The 16,046-nt window shown below is 42.6% G+C and overlaps 1 long non-coding RNA gene across 1 annotated transcript; it reads left to right on the top strand.

The window, feature by feature from the left end:
• The first annotated feature begins 752 nt into the window (after positions 1–752).
• Positions 753–10,801, top strand: LOC135040083 (uncharacterized). The gene is made up of 4 exons (XR_010234036.1): positions 753–847; positions 2,501–2,559; positions 6,522–6,594; positions 8,512–10,801. It is a non-coding gene; the product is annotated as an uncharacterized LOC135040083 (long non-coding RNA).
• The last annotated feature ends 5,245 nt before the right edge of the window (positions 10,802–16,046 follow it).

The raw sequence follows: 16,046 nt of genomic DNA, 5'->3' as shown, positions 1-16,046 counted from the left end.
TTCATATGTTCCTCACCTCTTCCTCCTCCCACCTTTGTAAGCTCCCTTTTTTCCTCCCACCCTCATCCCTCACGGTACCCCTTGACCTCCCCCCATTTCCAACTGGGCTCAGATGAAAGTCTGGAAAGTCTGTACCACGTATGCAACCATGATCCATAGGATTGCATGGTTGTGTATGCTCCCATGAACGGGTCACACATGGGCGCAGCTAACTCAGTTGCGATGCAGCCGCACATGTGAGTCATTCGTGGGTAAGCTGACGGCGGCCGCCTTTCTAGATAGATATCTCTGTCATCAGGTAGGTGGTGTGGCAGGTAATCATAGGTTCCCCTGAGAGGGCAACTTTCAGCGATTTAGGGGTGGTAGAATGAAATGATATCTTAACCCCTCCCAACCAAAAAGGTTGTGGCATCCCTGTATGTAATATGTGTTTGTTCATAAGGCACATACCACTGTAAGTTTAGCGGCGAATGTCATACATAAGTCACTCCTGCAAAATCTTATAATAAAACTTTACAGTTGTCACTTTTACATATATAATATTATGTGTTTTATGCTTTTTGCAAGGCTCTGTTTTACAATTGTTAACAATATTGCATTTTCTTAGTTTTGTGTAGCAGCTTTGGTGCTTGATATACATAAGATAAAATAACAATTTAGGCTCTATTTACAATGTAATTTTGTTTCCAATCTCTGCTATTGGCGTTTGCAGTTGCTGTGAATTGTTATTGAGGAGAGGTTTCTTTGTTTCAGCAACCAGGAAGAAATTGCTGGAGATTGCCAGAGCATTTTCAGAGAAAACAAAGATGAGGAAATCCAAGAGAAAGCATTTGCTCAAACACCAAGTGTATCCTTTGATATTGCACAATGCAATTCTCCTGCATGTATACTGTACCTCCCAACATTGGGCCTTTATACATGATAAGCATACTGTACTTTTTAGTACATAAGTGGACTCTTAGGGGTAAATTCACTAAAGGTTCTAAAACAGAGAATTGGAGATGTTGCCCATAGTAACAAATCAGATGCGGTCTATCATTTTGTAAAAGGCAATACAAAAATGATAGACAGCATCTAATTGGTTGCTATAGGCAACATCACCAATTCCCCGCTTTAGTAAATTTATCCCTTATAGTCAGCAACATTGTGTTTGCTGTGTCCCTGTGATTCCTGCATGCTTATACCATTTTTGATTAAAATAATAATTGTTCTATTACAGGGTCCTGAAAAGTATTTGATTTGAATGTATTTTTGTATTACTGTGCTCCTGTTTCTCTTCATTCAACACTACTTCCAATAGACAGATGTGTGCACTGGGTACACACTAGAGCGAGATGTCGGCGGACAGAGCCGTCGATCCAGGTTAGAATATACACTTACCGATTGGCCGTATGAAATATCGGTCTTGTCATCCAGCTGGACGGGCATTTGAATTGCCTGCCCAGCTGTAACGTAAGCCCCTGCAGCCAATGTATGGGTGGTAGACCACCCGTACACAAAGCCAGATGCGCATTTATATCGGCCATCGGCTGTGCTGAACAGCTGACACGGTATGTCTGTGACTGACATTGTTCACAGACATATTATTTGTATACACTCACCGACACGCTAGTGATATATTGGCCATTTGATCGAATTGACTGTTTGTGCTTACAGCAGATATATCGCCCAGTGTGCACCCAGCTTAAGGCTGAATATGGAGCACAGAGAGAGAGAGAGCCATAGATGAAGGCCCAATGGGCCATCTGTTTCCCATCACTGCTTCGTAACCTTTATAAAGCATATGCGATACCATTCTCCGAAAATAGAGCAATTTGGTGAACCTGTAAACTAAAGCCACAAACACATCTCTAGTTTGTTTGGTTTTAGAAAAGTGTATTGCCAGAACCGACATTATTTCCCTTTATCTAACTGTCAACAAATAGAAGATCCAGTACCTTATCTTAAAGCACAAACTGTAGCAACATGTTTCTATTTTCACAAGACTAGCAAATGGCAATTCATGTTAATTGGCTACAATAAGTAGCAGGCTGGGGAGAGTGCACATGGGACCCTGGGGATCAGTACTAAATGCCGCCGGCCGGAATCCCGGCGGTCGAAATACCGACGCCGGAATCCCGACCACACAATCCCGACAGGGGTGGCGAGCGGAACGCAGCCCCTTGCGGGCTCGCCACGCTCGGCACACTATTATATTCTCCCTCTATGGGTGTCGTGGACACCCACGGAAGGGAGAATATGTCGGGATTGTAGCGGTCGGGATTCCGGCGTCGGTATTTCGACCGCCGGGATTCCGGCCGGCGGCATCTTGACCGCATCCCGGGACCCTGTCCTCTCTGTAACATTGGTGCTCACATTGTACTGCCATTTGATTTTGATCACTGAGTAATCACTACTGTCCCCATGACTGGCTCATAGTGCAAAATAACATGATATAAAAATGGTAGCATTAGCTTGTGATCCTCACACCCAGCTGTTTTATCCTTTACATAAACTGCAGTTTTGGAACAGCCGCCTCCACAGCCAATCTTCTGGATGATGTTGAAGGACATTCATGTGGTGAGTTTTTCTCCAATGACCTTTACTGTATGTTAAAACTACTCATTCATTTGTTAAATGTAGCAACCTTTTTTTTTCCAAAATGAAATTTGACAAATTGTGCATGCATTCAATTAAAATAGAATTACATTTTAATTTAAAATTGATGCTCTAACATAAAATAGGTCCTGTAATGTTTTGACTGAATCACCTCTTAAAGCGGGGAATTTAATTCAGCGTGAGTTTTTTAAGCTCCTGGGATGAGTGTCAGGAGCTATTAATTTGACCATCCTGTAAATCTGCAACTATTGGATTCCTGCTCACACCCTCCCGAGGTGTACACAGACATCCACGCTAACTAGTCAGGCAGTTAAGTTGGATAATGCAGTATACTGTTACTAGTTACTTGCTATAACCACTTGCCTGGTGTGGTCGCATCAGATGTGCCCACACCAGGCTGGAATTTCCCTGACATGGTCCCAACTGATGGAACCAGTCAGAAACGCCTACTGTGCGACTGCTGGAAAATAATCTTCCAACAGCCGCATGCTTAGAGGGACCTCCTGACCCTTCTGCACCTATGGCTCTGCTCCCAGTGTCTGCTGGTTGCAGTGATCATCCAGTACAGCAGCTACCACCCAGCGACTGCAGAAAGGAGCACTCACAGGGGGAAATGTGTGCCCAGCGCCCGCTTGCAGGCATCGGGGGAAGTCAACAGCAGCCCTCTCTGTGGGAGCCAGGGAAGTGAGAAGCAGACCCACTGTGTGCCCGGTGCCTGCTCCTCTCTGGAGGCGTGGGGGAAGTCAGCAGCAGTCCCCTCTGTGTGCCTGGTGCCTGCTCCTCTCTGGAGGTGTGGGGGAAGTCAGCAGCAGTCCCCTCTGTGTGCCCGGTGCCTGCTCGTCTCTGCAGGTGTCGAGGAAGTCAGCAGCAGTCATCTCTGTGTGCCCAGCATCGGCTCCTCTCTGCAAGCGCCAAGAAAGTCAGCAGCAGCCACCTCATAGAAACATAGACTTTGATGGCAGATATGAACCACTTGGCCCATCTAGTCTGCCCCTCTTTTTCTTTTTTCCATATTTTTTTTATCTCAAACCTTATTTGATCCTTATTTCTTTGTAAGGATATCCTTATGTCTATCCCATGCATGATTAAATTGCTCTGCTGTCTTAGCCTCTACCACCTCTGATGGGAGGCTATTCCAGTTGTCCACTACCCTTTCTGTTAAGTAATGTTTCCTCAGATTTCCCCTGAACCTACCTCCCTCCAGTCTCAGTGCATGTCCTCGTGTCCTATTGCTTCTCTTCACTTGGAGAATGTTTCCCTCCTGGACTTTGTTAAACCCCTTGATATATTTGAAAGTTTCTATCATGTCCCCCCTTTCCCTTCTCTGCTCCAAACTATACATATTGAGATTTTTTAGTCTTTCATTCTACATCATATGTTTTGTAAAGTAGGCCATGCACCATTTTAGTTGCCCTTATTTGTACAGTCTCTAATGTATTAATATCCTTTTGAAGATATGGCCTCCAGAACTGTACACAGTATTCTAGATGAGGCCATACAAATGACCTATGCAGTGGCATTATTATTTATTTATTTCTATTGCTGATTCCTCTCCCAATGCAACCAAGCATCTGACTAGCCTTCCTCATTTCTTTGTTACATTGCTTACCTGCCTCTTTAAGTCACCTGAAATAGTGACTCCTAGATCCCTTTCCTCCTCAGCAGTTTTCCAGTATAGTGCCATTAATACTATATTTAGCCTTTAGATTTGTGAGACCCAAGTGAATGATTTTGCATTTTTGGGCATTAAACTGTAATTGCCACACTTGACCATTCCTCTAGTCTACCTAGATACTCAATCATTTGTTTTACCCCTCCCGGTGTGTCTACCCTGTTGTATACCTTTTGTGTCATCTGCAAAAAGGCATACTTTCCCTTCAATGCCATTTGCAGTGTCATCAATAAAGATATTAAAAAGCACTGATACAAGTACAGATCCCTGGGGTACTCCACTGGTAACATTTACCTCCTGTGAATGCACTCCATTTACTACAACTCTGTGTTATCTATCCTGCAACCAAGATCTTATTCATTCAACCATCTTAGTATCCAGTCCCAAGCTTTCGAGTTTATTTAGCAGTCTGCGATGTGGGACAGTGTCAAAAGCCTTACTAAAGTCTAGAAAAGCTAAATCGACGGCTCCACCTTTATCCATAAATTCTTCATTATTTTGTGTCCGCTTATATTTCCTAAAAGCCATCTTTTTGTGCTTTCACAATACTTGCTACTTCTTTTGCAAAGAAAGCTTCCTTTTCCATGTGTTTTTCCTAACACTTTTGATCAAAGGTCTGTTGCCTCTTAATATGCACCTGGCGCCTGCTCTTCTCTGCAGACTCCGAGGAAATGTAAAATAAGCAGCAGTAGCTGCATCCCTGTGTATGCCTGGTGCATGCCCCTATCTGCAGCCGCATGGGATTATTATTTCATTAAATCATGTTGGATATGTTTTAAATAGATGATAACCTAATTCAATCATATAAGCCTACAATTTCTGAGCATTTTTTGGAAACAAACATTAGCCAGTTAAGTGGTTAAATGGCATCTCCCGACTTAGGGCCTAATTCAGACCTGGTCACTGCGACGGCAGCGATCGCAGGCGGAAGCCCTATGTGGTGTACGCACACGTAGTGGCCGCACTGCGCATGTGCACACAGTGAAGCATCTCACTGGTGCGATCGCCTCTGCCTGATTGACAGGCAGAGGCGGGCGTGTCGGTGGTGTTGGTGGGGCACGGTCCGGACAATGCAGGCGTGTCCAGACCGTTGCTGGGACAGGCCGCTGCAGCTGCGTGACGTCACTATCAGCCGCTGTGACCCAAAACATAGCGGGTAGCCGTCGGTCTTGACAGCAGCAGCTAGGCTGCGTAGGCAGGGAGCTACTAGCCAGGTGTGAAAGCATCGCTGCTGTGCAGTGCTTTCGCACCTTTGCAGGGGGGGGGGGGGCTAGGGCCTGGCATGCGGGGCAGATTAGCCCTGTGCCATGCGTCCCCTTGCATGTCAGAGATTTTCATTGTAGATGTGTGTTTTTTCGCACATCTACGAGCAGCTCTGACTAAGTCCTTTAATTGGGGTTATACTGCATGGGCAATTGAAAAGTAATCCCAGTATCTTAACAAACTTGCCCTGCAAAGTTGATTGTAGATTTTCTTATGTGAATAAAAGGAGCTGTGTTATTTACACTGTATGATGTCCTTGGATTTACCCATGTACGTATGTGTCCTTTTACCCTGTGGCTTCAGCTGTGCCAGGTCCTGGGCAACTCAGGTGTGAGTGTCTTTTTTTGCTCAAAATGTGTGTGTTATTCACATAAATAAAATAACCAGAAGCAACATGACTGCATTGCTAGCACACACATTAGGCCGGATGTATGTTTGTAAGTAAAGCAAAAAAAGCAAGTAACAAACAATGTTGCCATACAAGGGGAGCAAGTACATTTATATTGTTTCTGTGCAGGGTAAATACTGGCTGCTTTTGCATGTACAGTAGCCCAGAAATGTTAAATAACTTTATTCTTACACTGCAATTTAGATTTCACTTTGAACACACCCCACCCAAATCGAAATCTCTCTGCACATCTTACATCTGCCCCACCTGCAGTGCAGCATGGTTTTGCCCAGCTTCTTGCTTTTTTTTTGCTTTACCTACAAACATGATGAGACCCATTATGTTTCATCTTGTGACATTGTATGCATGTAAAACTAATTCCTTTATGGTTAAAGTCCCAGACCAGTATCTATGGCATATGTGTGCAGCTTATTGCGCCTGCGATGCGACGAATATGCAAAATTTAAAGGCAAACTGGTACGCCACTCCTCGGAGCATCTCAGTCACACCGGACGTCTCACACCATGTGATATATACTGTAGGTGCATGAGGACACATCTGTATACATTGTGGTACATTGAGGAATTTTCTGTTTTTCAGATGAAGATATCCAAGCAAGGATAAAACGGCAGAACCATGAGGGGGTAGAAGCACAGAAAGAAGGACAGTCAAAGTTAGTTTCACTAACAACTTTTACTGCAACAGTGTATAGATTTGAAATCAGTATAGCAATTAGAGATGGCTACTGACTCTCTGTCTCAACACAGTGACTCGAATCATCAGGAAGTATGAATGATTCGAGTCACTCACAGTTTAATGAGTCAAGACAGCTGCAGCAGTAGCCTCTCTCAGCCAGTGGGAGGAGACTCAGTGTGTCGTTGTGATTGGCCAGTGGCAATACTAGGTTACACCCAGTGGGAGAGAGGCGAGGGAGCAGTTACGACTCACCAGTCAGTGAGTGCTGCACTGCTGTGCCTGATTCATTCATCCTGATTCCTGAGTCTGCCTGTGAGTCGAGACAGTTGTACACTGTGTAGACTCAGTGGACGGATCTGATTCATTCAGCATTAGCCTCACTGGTTATCACTCATTAGTGCTCACTGTTCCTGCTCAATGTGATTGTGACTGAATGATATGTGCTTCATGGCTGTTAAGCCAGAAGTAATGTGCATATTCAGTAACTAGTAATAATTTGTTATTAATAATATATCAACATAACACTGAATCTATGTTAATATTTTATTAACAATCAGTGCATAAGCAGCTGCCTCCCCCAATCAATGCAGCTGAATAACTAGCTGGACTGGACTGAGTCACTCCCTCCATGAGTCACCAGCACTGGTCTGCCTGCGCTGAGTCTCTCTGGCAACTCACTGAATCATGTGCACTGTCTCTGCAATACATTCCAATACAAATGAGTCATGTGACTCGAGACACTCCACTGAACTGAGTCATGTGTCTCAACTCAGTTCAGTGAATCACTTTGCCCATGACTAATAGCAATGTTATAGTGCTCTGTATGCTTAGTCTGACAACATAACTTCCACATTACATCTGTACAACCCCAACATACACACCTGCTCTGCAGACTCTCTTACATTCCCTCATCTCTGAGCCTTACCACTCAGCTGCACTCTCTGGTGCTCCCATCTCCCGAGGACAGGTAGTGCAAAGTTCCCCTCCACTCTGAACAGGCTGCATGAGGTTATACATCTGGGAACACACTGAAATCTAGTCTGCTGCTCTATAGGCCATTGCCGATTCCGATAAGCCTAGAGGATCCAGATCAGACCTCTGGGTCTTCTGTTTATCCAGTATCTATCTAATATTTTATCTGACAGGCCCGTACCGTAGTAATAGAAGGCGTACTACCCAGCATGCAATGTTGGCCTCTTTCAAGTCATTGGAAGAGTCTCATGAAATACAGAACAATCTACAAATATCTACTGTTTGGATAGCATATGGGAGTCTGTTCCTGATGGGCATGCTGGGATTTGTAGTTCCACACCTGCAGCCTACCTCTGGGGTAACGGATACATGTGATATAAACTCTATTTCTGAGGTACCTGGAGCTAATGCTGCCATGTGTTGTTGTCAGGCTATGCCTGGGAGGGAGGTGTTAGTGCATAGCGGGTAATGAGAAAGTCCCCACGCAGTGCTGGAGCTGTGAGGGTATCCGGAGAGTAGGAGCCGGACGCACCGCTGGTTTTGCAATGCAGCGGGCACCTGGCAGTTGGGTTTGCAGCTGCACTGGCCACACCGCCATCCTTACAACCCTGTGATGCAGATGCCCTCTTATTGTGTTTTGGCCATATTCCCTGTCCAATATTTTTGGTGCAGATCTTCACTAAATTGTAGTAATTAATTAGACATTAACTTTTCTTGCCTGTTCCACTAGTTAGATAAAAGCTAATTATAGTTGGTAACTCTCATGGTGAGCTTTGTAGAGTGCATTTAAAAAAAAAATCAGTGTGTTAATTCCTAAGGCTCATTTGAAACATACCCACTTCACCAAAATGATGAATCAATGTTTTCTTAGGTCCCGAGGAAAGTATAATGTAAATTAATAAAACCTTTTATTTTCTTCTAGATCCTAAATCCTGCCAGAATCCCTGAATGGACCTGGTTGGCTGATGAAAGAAGACTCTATGGCACAATTTTTTTAATCACATATTTTGCTATGTGATGGCAGCAGCCAAATCTCAGAGAATGTTTAGTACTCAAACTGCTTTAAAATAATTGTGTTTTAAAATGGTACAATTTTTTTTTTTTTTTGTGATTTCCTTTTCTGGATGAACATAACCGCCCACTGAAATGTCTGTTTTACCAGCACAAATTGTATACGTTCATTTATAATACTGATGTGCTACAAAGGTTTTTTGGTTTTATTTTTATGTTTGAGTGCAATAAAACTGCCCTAAATAAGCCATTACAGGTAATCTACGGATCACATGCACAATTTATTAGCCAATTGGCTTTGTGCCCTTTTAATACATTGACTCAGGCTTGGTGAACAGTGGATATTACACTGAATAGTGGGCTTCTGTCAGTACCATGTGAATTGAATACCCAATCAAGCAGAGCCAAGTGCATTGATTTTCTGCAAGCTAATAAATGTATGACATAAGTGTACTAAAAGTATTCTTCTACATCTGATTTACCTTTTAACTAGCAAAATATAGCCAGCAGAATCCAATAGTATTGCAGTCCACCAGTTGATGGTTTTAGAAACAAATTTGTTTTTATTTTTGAAAGCCAAATAACTTTGAATGGGACAATATAGGCTACGATAACCATTTACCTTAATTTTTAAAATAATAGTTTAAAGTCGTATGTTAAATAGTAATGCAGAAGTAAGTCCCTGAGGGTCTTTAGAGCATAGCATATTCTTAGTAATATTTAATGATGAAAAGTAAACTATTTTTGCATACTTAAGTTATGCTTTTGAAAATATTTTTAGATTGCATATATTACCAGTTAGTACATTTACAGCAGAATGAACCTTTTCTAGTTTGATTTTCAAGACACTTTTGTTTCAAGGATAACTCCTAATTTTTTATTTTTTATCCCCTCAATCTTCTCAGGAGCAATGCCAGGCTCTCAGAATACCTGGGGCCGACCTTGTACAACAGCTGTAGTCACACTTGTGCATGGTATAATGTTATAATTGAGAATTATTTTCAAAATGTATACGTTTTTAGCTATACTGGCATATACCAATTTATGTATATCACATAAGTGGTTATTAATAAAATTTATTTTAATTTTAATGAAATATTTGCTTGAAACTCGGGGTTAGATTCTCTGTAGCCACGCCCTTGCTACTTTTCCATAGCAACTAGATAGATAGACTTTTTAAAAGAGACTTTTATTCTAAATTGGAAAAATAATGCGACAATTGATGGTCTTATTACAACATGACAGAGTTACATTGGTGCCTCTGATTAGGAAGATGTATTAACTGTGCTAAGAATTATAGTAAGGAACCTAATGTTCAGAAAGTCTGAACACTTTTTAAAACAAAAATGTAAGTTGATCGAATAACAAAAGGCACATGAATAAGCATAACAGAACTTCAGATACTTGTGAATGTATTTATATTTGCTGCGCAGCTGTCTGCAAGATGCTGTTCCCTGTTATCAGTCATTTCAGATATGTCATTGTCAGTAGATTGACAAGCTCGGAGGATTGCTGTGCAGAGGGATGTTTTTCCTCTGTGTTAACAGCTTTAATTGAAATATGTCCAGCGTGCATAAGTTGGCAAAAGTATTGCATAAATGTGTGTATAAATATGGCTAGCTATACACACACATATATATTCAGAGTTTAGTGATTCTTACTGGAAGATCACATTTCCAAAGCTGGTGAAGAACAAAAAGTGTTCATTGCATTTCAGTGTAATATTGGGCGACTGTTGATGTTTCTAATAAACTAGCCATTGTTTTCTAGTCTCTATCACAGCTACAGGCAAATAGAACTCATTATATCTACTGCAGTTAAATCTAAAATTTCTCAGTATTCTGCCTGCTGAAACCAATGTTGTAGATTGCCATCTAGGACATAAGCTGTGGTAATAAAAAGGTTTTCATTCACAATCTATCTCTTCACAATATAGAGTGTATATTTTTGTTATAGGAAATGCCATAACACATGAATTAGTTAATTAGTGCTGTCCATACAGGTAATTAAAGAGAAGGTGCCATCATCGTCGGTGTATGGACGTCATGCTGTGGTTGTAATGTTGTGATACTCATACTTTTGAGATATGACTCAAACAGTTGCAATTAAATATTGTGATGATATACTGGGATGCACCAATGTCATGTGTTAATGTAAAAGAAAAAAAAAACTTTAATAAAATTCAATATTTATATTGCTGACACATTGTGATTGTTTTTCTGTTTTCAATAAAGTAATATTTGACAACCGACACTGGTTGATTTAGCAACACAAACATAAAGGCCAAATGGTCACAGATCAGCAATTGGTAGAAAATGAACCGGACTGCAGTGTACTCACAGGGCAGCTTCTGCCAGTATCATGGGGAATCTATCTTCACTGTTCCTGTATAATGCATGATACAGTTGCTGCCTGTAGATCTGTAATGCCCAGAATGTCATCACTGTTACATGGAGCATGTGTGGAGGGAGAATACATGGAAGACCGCTTTCGAACAATAAGCAAGTTAAAGTTTTTTTTAACAGTGCCGCTAACATAACTCTAAATACGCTGGACGAGCAACAGGTTTAAAGATGTACCAGCAACACTGTTGAATTATTTAAAGTTGCATTTTAAGATTATCGGCATACTGTAGCTGAGAAGCTGGCTTCCACATATTCAGTGTCTACGTAATTATTGTCGAACTGCATACCACACATAGAAACAGTGCAGTCTCAGATGTAAGTATTGCTCCATTTACTACACTACCTCACCCAACACACCTGTCTCCAAATACACCACCTACCCACTGGTATGTCTCTCACTCACCCATCAATGTTGTGTGCATTACCTCTTGGCCATTACTACCACCATTACACAATCACTGAAATACTGCTCACTCACCATGACGCCATATCCTCATAACTGGCCCACTCAAATATTCCTTACCATACTTCACCTACTGAAATACCCCTCACTTATCATGCCCTGAAACACAAATACCGTTTCAAACCCTGAAGAAAAAAAAAACTCTTATGTCTTCCAGGGACTGTCTCCCGCACCAAGATTCTGCAAACCACTCAAATACAATGGTTCAGGACGGTCCTTCCTCCCCAAAATCAGCTCTCAGTCGGTCAATGCTCTCCTGTTGTCACAACCACTCTTGTAGTCGTAAAGATCATGTCTCTCCAGTGGCCTCTGTTGAGCTCCATAACAAGTGAAGGAAGCGAACATGATGACTTCTTCGTTGTGCAGTGTTGCTTATATACAGTTCTGTGCCTTGTCATTTCACAAGAACTGTAGCCAGAAAGTAAAGTGCACAACCAGACAGTCAGATTGTGTCTACTCTACCTACAGTATGCACTGCACATCCAGAAACTTATTGCACACTCCTTGTGTGTGTGTGTGTGTGTGTGTGTGTGTGTGTATATATATATATATATATATACACACACACACACACACTGCTCAAAAAATAACGGGAACACTTAAACAACACAATGTAACTCCAAGTCAATCACACTTCTGTGAAATCAAACTGTCCACTTAGGAAGCAACACTGATTGACAATCAATTGCACATGCTGTTGTGCAAATGGAATAGACAACAGGTGGAAATTATAGGCAATTAGCAAGACACCCCAATAAAGGAGTTGTTCTGCAGATGGTGACCACAGACCACTTCTCAGCTTCTATGCTTTTTGGCTGATGTTTTGGTCACTTTTGAAAGCTGGCGGTGCTTTCACTCTAGTGGTAGCATGAGACTGAGTCTACAACCCACACAAGTGGCTCAGGTAGTGCAGCTCATCCAGGATGGCACATCAATGCGAGCTGTGGCAAGAATGTTTGCTGTGTCTGTCAGCGTAGTGTCCAGAGCATTGAGGCGCTACCAGGAGACAGGCCAGTACATCAGGAGACGTGGAGGAGGCCGTAGGAGGGCAACAACCCAGCAGCAGGACCGCTACCTCTGCCTTTGTGCAAGGAGGAACAGGAGGAGCACTGCCAGAGCCCTGCAAAATGACCTCCAGCAAGCCACAAATGTGCATGTGTCTACTCAAATGATCAGAAACAGACTCCATGAGGGTGGTATGAGGGCTCGATGTCCACAGGTGGGGGTTGTGCTTACAGCCCAACACCGTGCAGGACATTTGGCATTTGCCAGAGAACACCAAAATTCGCCACTGGCGCCCTGTGCTCTTCACAGATGAAAGCAGGTTCTCACTGAGCACATGTGGCAGACATGACAGAGTCTGGAGACGCCAAGGAGAACGTTCTGCTGCCTGCAACATCCTCCACCATGACCGGTTTGGCAGTGGGTCAGTAATGGTGTGGGGTGGCATTTCTTTGGTGGGCCGCACAGCCCTCCATGTGCTCGCCAGAGGTAGCCTGACTGCCATTAGGTACCGAGATGAGATCCTCAGACCCCTTGTGAGACCATATGTTGGTGCGGTTGGCCCTGGGTTCCTCCTAATGCAAGACAATGCTAGACCTCATGTGGCTGGAGTGTGTCAGCAGTTCCTGCAAGACGAAGGCCTTGATGCTATGGACTGGGCTGCCCGTTCCCCAGACCTGAATGCAATTGAGCACATCTGGGACATTATGTCTAGCTCCATCCACCAACGCCACGTTGCACCACAGACTGTCCAGGAGTTAGCGGATGCTTTAGTCCAGGTCTGGAAGGAGATCCCTCAGGAGACCATCCGCCACCTCATCAGGAGCATGCCCAGGCTTTGTAGGGAGGTCATACAGGCACGTGGAGGCCACACACACTACTGAGCCTCATTTGGACTTGTTTTAAGGACATTACATCAAAGTTGGATCAGCCTGTAGTGTGTTTTTCCACTTTAATTTTGAGTGTAACTCCAAATCCAGACCTCCATGGGTTAATAAATTTGATTTCCATTGATAATTTTTGTGTGATTTCTTTGTCCGCACATTCAACTATGTAAAGAACAAAGTATTTAATAAGAATATTTCATTCATTCAGATCTAGGATGTGTTATTTTAGGGTTCACTTTATTTTTGTTGAGCAGTATATATATATATATATATATATATATATATATATATATATATATAGAGAGAGAGAGAGAGATCGATATAGCAGCAAAGACGGCGGCACTCCTAGGCTTTTAAAAAAACGGATAGCTCACAGCATGTAGATATCAACATTGCAGGTGCCTTTATTTAGCACCTTTCGTGCCTAGGAGTGCCGCCTGTCTTTACTGCTACACATTGTTCCTTAGAGGTCCGGGGGAGGGCACCCAGGTACTACTGTTTAAGTGTAGTGCCAGTCAAATTGCGTTTCTTCAATGTGCCTATTTTTGCATGCAATTGTTTTTTATACTCCCAGTCCTCAGTAAGGGTTTGAGTGGTAACATTCAGCACGGCTGCAGCAGCACAGTCTTCAGATTTACTATGTACATTCAAATAAACATGTTTTACATCATGGGCGGGATGTAATGATGACAGAGGACGGCGGCCGTGCGGAGTGCCGGCCAAACTCGGATTTTTTTTTTTTTTGAAGGGGCAATCACTTACAAGACATGGTTTTGACTTGTAAGTAATTGCCTATTTAAAAAAACCTTCTGAGTTCGGCCGGCATCCCGCATTGCCACCGAACTCGGGTGGCATTACATCTAACCCACATCCTGGATCTTTACGACGTATAGGCTTAATATATTAACAACACTCTACCATCACTTTATAGTAGGCTCCAGATCTACTACACAATATGATACTATTTGTACATTAAGTGAACTCTTTGGGGGGAATTCAAATGTTTGAAAAGTCAGTCGGGTGTCTGTTTTTTCCTATCTAATAGGCAGGAAAAACCAGACACCCAACCGACTTTTCAAATATTTGAATTTCCCCCTTTGTATCCTGAAGACTGTACCATGAAATGTTCCTAGTGGAACCAGGGTCTCTTGATTCATAGGTATAACCGAGACACACAAGGCGGTATCCGGTCTTTAGGTTGACACTCATTGGGTCAAACCATTAGTCGAGATGCATTAGGTTGACATGGTCACTAAGTCGACGTGGCAAAGGGCGACACCTGAAAAGGTGTCGACCTTTTCCATTTTTAAAAAACGTTTTCATACTTTACGATCTACGTGGACTATGCTTGGGAATAGTAACCTTGCCCGAAGCATGGCGAGGGGACACGGTGCACTAATTGGGGTTTCCAGGTAACGTTATGAAGAAAACTACACAAAAACAACAACCCCATGTCGACCTTTTTCCATGTCGACCTTATCCAGGTTGACCTAATGACTGTGTCGACCTAGTCACTGTCTACCAATAGCAGTCGACATAATGACTGTCGACCTAGTTACTGTTGACCCGATCCACACCCCACAAGGCAACACTAGCCCCAATACATACAGTTTACTGAGAAAATGATTTGATTATACTTCGCTTAGTGTAATATTCAGGGTGTTTTCACAGAGATCCCCACCACGTGCTTCAGTGTTAGTTTAATATGGACACCATTGCATGCAATCTCAAGACTCAAAACGAGGCTGAAGTTAACTTACAAATGGCATCTTAAATACCCTGCTCTCTGGAATAATCCTGAATAAGCATTTTAAAAGGTATAAAGTTAACTAGAAAATATAAATTACTACCAATAGACAGTAGTGAGCAGTGTTGCCTCAATTATGAGTATAAGCAATAATATCATCTACAATTTATGTACCAGGATTAGCCGCAAAGTTATCCAATATTGAACTCTGTCTCATCTCATACGAACCAGACAGTGATCTTTGTCCTTTCTTGTCCTTTTCTGTCAAAGCGCACTTTTAAATCCGCTTGTAGTACAGTGTATAAGCGTTTGACCCTATCTGTCCCATAAAGGACACCATTTTGTATTCATACTGTATGGCACCCCCTCTCCATTTGTATATTCATTTTGTGATCCTTCCCTTTTCTATATCCATTGTTATGCCTTATCCATTTTCTATATACATTGTGGCCTTTTCTACCCATCTGTATATGCATTATTGTTCCACCCCTCCCTTTTCCATACCCATTATTGTGCCCCCTTCCCCACCTATAAATCCATTATTGTTCCTCATTCCCCAACTGTATACTCATTGTTGTGGCTATCCTCCTGCTCCCCAACCCCCAGTGTGTGTGTTTTTTTCTTCTGCTTCATGTTCTCTGTCTCAGCACTGCAGCTTGGTGGCTCCTCCAGTCCTCCTGCAGTCACCTCTTTCCAGCAGCAGCTGCATTCTCACTGCAGTGAGGGTTTCCACTGACGTCTGCTGTGTTACAGGGAATGAGTGGCGCAGATGGGGAAAGGGGAATCAGACAGGGTGCCCCTTCTGAAAATGTAGGAATTATTGTAAGCTTGCGAGCAGGGCCTTCCTACTTCTATGTCTGTCTGTTATTACCCTGTTTGTCTTGTCCCTGTTGTTTCATTATGTAAAGCACAATGGAATCTGCTGCGCTATATAAGAAATGG

Source organism: Pseudophryne corroboree, chromosome 2, assembly GCF_028390025.1.
Source record: "Pseudophryne corroboree isolate aPseCor3 chromosome 2, aPseCor3.hap2, whole genome shotgun sequence".
In the NCBI taxonomy this organism is placed as follows: domain Eukaryota; kingdom Metazoa; phylum Chordata; class Amphibia; order Anura; family Myobatrachidae; genus Pseudophryne; species Pseudophryne corroboree.
The sequence above is the reverse complement of the archived record's forward strand: the minus strand, read 5'-3'. Positions and strand labels throughout refer to the sequence as shown.